The 4,442-nt window shown below is 41.6% G+C and overlaps 1 pseudogene across 1 annotated transcript; it reads left to right on the top strand.

Annotated features, from left to right (window-relative positions):
* Positions 1-3,159: 3,159 nt before the first annotated feature.
* On the top strand, positions 3,160-4,024 carry LOC311357930 (annotated as a pseudogene). The gene has a single exon. The product of its transcript is annotated as an uncharacterized misc_RNA (transcript).
* Positions 4,025-4,442: the final 418 nt, after the last annotated feature.

Below are 4,442 nucleotides of genomic sequence, written 5' to 3'. Positions count from 1 at the left end.
TTCTAGTATATAGTATTGTGTGTTTTACTATGTTAGATAGTGGGATTATATGATGGGGATGTATTCTATGATAGATAGTAGATGTGGTGTTCCATGATAGACAGTGGATGTAGTATTACATGATAGATAGTTGGCTGTATTCAAGGATCATGGTATACTATGATATGTAGTGGATGTGGAATTATATGATAGGCAATGGATGTGGCATTCTATGATAGATAGTGTATTTAGTATTCTATGATAGAAAGTGGATGTGGTATGCCATTATATATGTTTTCTATGATGTGGTGCTCTATGAAAGGTTGTTGGATGTGGTATTATTTGGTAGGTAGTTGGATGCATTTTAGGATAATAGGGTGTGTTGTGTTCTATGATAGATGGTGGATGTGGTATTCCATGATAGGGATGTATTCTATGATAGAAAGTGGATTTGGTATTATGTGATAGTTGGCTGCATTCTATGACAATAGTGCATGTTGTGTACTACCATAGATAGTGGATGTGGAATTATATGATATATTGTTTTTGAAACCATTCTATTATTAAGCCATTTAATCAGACTGTATGGGTGTGTGTGCCTGTATGCATTTACCTTGGGTTCTGAGGGACTAGATTGCCGTGGGTCCTTGTCTCCTAAGATCCTAAGAGGGCAGAGGATAAATGTCACATGACAGGACACACACCATGACATTACAACCAAAGAGAGCTACGTTGCCATCCACCCTTTTATACTGTGGTTCAACAAAAGTTTCAATCAAATTGTTGTTTTACTCAATCGATTACCATTTACCTTTGATCCAAATATCTTAAAGGGCTTTCGAATATTTGTTTAAGCTCAGTAATTGATGAGCAGGTATGGATTAGGCATCTTGCTCAAGGAGTCCACCAAGTAGACAGTGGCTATCAGGGGCTCAAACCAGCACCTTTTGGGGGCGTTGCCGGAGGCCAGCAGAAACTGCTGGATGTTGGGCTGAAACTGGCGCAGCGCGGGGACGCTTTTCTGTGGATGCCCACAATAAACAAAATCATATCACTGATAAAGAACAGTGCCACATATAAACACCTGTGTTTATATGTATAAGAGCACAGCTACAAAAACACACCTGCGTTAACGATGCATTATACTACTGTCACAAATACACAGGCAGGTAAAATCTGAGCCCAAATCTGCCATTTGCTTCGAATTAGGTTTGTTCTGGTCTTGTTGGCTTCAAGTGTGCATAATCAAAGTGAAACTAATGTTTTCCAGGCAATCTGTAGATACTGGCATAGAAAAATATATATATGTATCGATAAATGGATATTATACAGTTGTGATATCTCCAATTGAAGTGACCTCATACCTAATTGACCAATGGCACTAATCATAAGCCTGACCAATCACAAACATTAGCCGACTTGTCCCGGTCCCACACCCTTGACAAAACATTTGACATAGATTGGCTGGCATACTAGACTGTTCTTTTTAACAGAGGCGTCACCTTAGGATAACCTTGATATACAGTTACTGTAGGTTATTGTTGTGACATGATGTGTGTGAAGTGTATTGTTGGTTTACTCCCGGTGATGTACAGTTTTGTGGAAAACAATTTCCTCCCTGGTTAACTATAAAATAACAAATGATGTACCAGGGTATGGGAAGTAGACTAAACTTGTGGGGATCAGCCTACTGCCCTGGCATATAACAGTAGAAGACCCATAATAAGTGTTGTGAGCAAAACCTTTAACAAACAATTAAAAGTTTTGCTGTGTGCGTGCAAAATCTCCTTCCTGGTAGTTTAAACACATTAAGGAGAACGGTTGTCCTGGACAACAAATTTATGACCAAATTTCCATGTATAGATTTTGGTGACCAGGAAATTTATGTATTACCAACCAATCAAATGGAAAATAGGATCAGCCAACTCAACTCTGTAGATTCTTATTAGGCAAAATAGCATTTCCTATACTACTCTTACAGTTTGATATGGCACAAATTAAATGACCGCAACATAACTCAAGCTGGCATTTAGGAATGATTAGCAATGCACATGGGAAAGCAGTGCTTTCTAAAACAAAATAAAAAGTTTGCACAATAATTATTTATGCATTTATGCAATAATACATTATGCATATAGAGTATAAACACAAACACAATGTATGTCATTTGTGGTTGCTCTATTTATTCCTTCAGAGTCTTTGTTGGGAGTACCTTGAGGAAGGGGATGAGGTAGGGTTGAGGTGAGGACTTGAGTTCAGCATACAGTCGGCTGGTGAACTCCTCGGGCTCAATCTTCGCATCCTGGGGAACAAAGAAGAGGCCGTTTAACAGGAACAACCACACAGAAGGCACTAACTTCACAATAAAAGCCTCAGTCCGTTGAATACTAATGGTATGGGTTAAAGGGTAATGCTCCGGCCTTACGAGTAGATCCTGCACCAGGGTCTTCACATTCTTGGAGGTATCCGGGGAGGGGGAATTATGGGATGCCAGCTTGATCAGCGTCGCCAGGAAGTTTTTACATTTCTTCATGTTTTCCTGCATCTCCTGTAATGTGAAACATCAGAGTTAAACAAATTAAAAAGGTCATTCCACATTTAACTTTCCAGCACCAAGGCACAGTTCATTCTCCTTTGTAGATATATATCCAGACTGAAATACAGGATATTTCTTTGACCTAAAGGCATGAGGGTACCTAATAGAGAATAGATACACATTGTTTTCATAAAGTTGACAGGGTGGGTAGCGAAATTACAATTTGTACTGAATGCTATATGCACTATATTGAGTTCTACATTTCATGAAAAGTCATGAGTGTACAAACCCTTCCTCATTATGTGAAACACATTTCAATACCTCCAAGGAAATTACTTTAAAACACTTGCAACTTAGTTTTAACACATTAAGGCGGCTTCATATACATTGCTCATTTCCATATTACTTAATATGTAGAGTGAAACACCCACAAGGTCATCTGTGGTGTCCCCCAGGGATCTGTGCTAGGCCCCACCCTTTTCACCCTCTACCTGCTTCCCCTAGGTAAGGTCATCAGCAAGCATGGGATAGCCTACCATTGCTACGCTGACGACACACAACTCTACCTACGCACAAATCCCACTGCCACTGCTCCCCTGCCAACATCCACACTGACCACCTGCCTGGAGGAGATAGAGGCGTGGATGAAGCTAAATTTCCTTCAACTCAATAGTTCCAAAACAGAAGCCATTCTAGTTGGCACTCCACATCAACTCCACTCTTCCACCATCACCAGCATCACTTTCACCGGTCAAAACATCCCCCTCTCCACTTCTGTCACCAACCTAGGTGTCAAAATTGATCCACAACTCACTTTTGACACCCACATCAAACATCTTTGCAAAACATCATTCTATCACCTCAGGAACATTGCCAAACTCCGTCCAACTCTCACCCTGGCTGATGCAGAGAAGCTCGTCCACGCCTTTGTCTCCTCCAGGCTGGACTATTGTAACGCACTCCTCATCGGGATCTCTGGCAGGAGCTTACAGAGACTGCAATACATCCAGAACAGCGCTGCCAGGATCCTGATGAGGGTGCGCAAATACGATCATATCACCCCCATCCTCAAAACCCTCCACTGGCTCCCTGTCCCACTCAGAATTGAGTACAAGGTCTCTCTCCTCACCCACCAGTGCATTCACGGACATGCCCCCCAATACCTCAAAGAACTCCTCACCCCCCACCCCACCACACGCACCCTCCGATCCGCTAATTCAAACACCCTCAAAACCCCGAGAACCAAGCTCCGCACTATGGGTGACCGGGCCTTCTGCTCTGCAGCTCCAAGGCTGTGGAACGCCCTCCCAGACCACCTGAGGGCCCCACAGACCACTGATGCTTTTAAACGAAACCTGAAGACCTATTTATTCAGGAAAGCTTTTTGCTAAATTTTAGTACACTTTGTCTTCTCTTAACTTTTCTTAACTTGTGTCCCTTTTTAAATTAAGCTTGTACTGTAGCACTTTGAGATTGCTTAAATATAAAGTGCATTACAAATAAAATTTATTATTATTATTTATTATTGAAACCAAAGACCATAATTGGTAGAGGACCACATTTCAAAAGCAAGGACTTAAAGTGGGTTGGAAATGTATGAATACCATGGTCTTCCTATATGCCATTTCTATTTGTCAATGACCATTAATTTTCCATGAACTAATGCTTATTAACTGTTCTTTGACAATACGATCATGTAGAGAATCTGGCTTGCTTTGGTTAGGTTTGCAATTTCTGTCGAGGAGAAACAAGGGCCATGTGTGTCCTCCATCCTACAAAACCAGGGTCAAGCCCAAATTATTACAATTATCAAATTCATAAACAAGGCATGTTGTGGGTGTGGGTACGTACTTGTGACACTATGGGTGTGCAGGGGGCAGCGGGGGCGACGCCCATCCCTGGCGTCCCACCGGCCATGGCGATGCCG

The sequence above is a fragment of the Micromesistius poutassou genome, assembly GCF_964030765.1.
Source record: "Micromesistius poutassou genome assembly, chromosome: 13".
NCBI lineage: Eukaryota > Metazoa > Chordata > Actinopteri > Gadiformes > Gadidae > Micromesistius > Micromesistius poutassou.
This window is presented reverse-complemented; position numbering and strand designations above follow the sequence as displayed.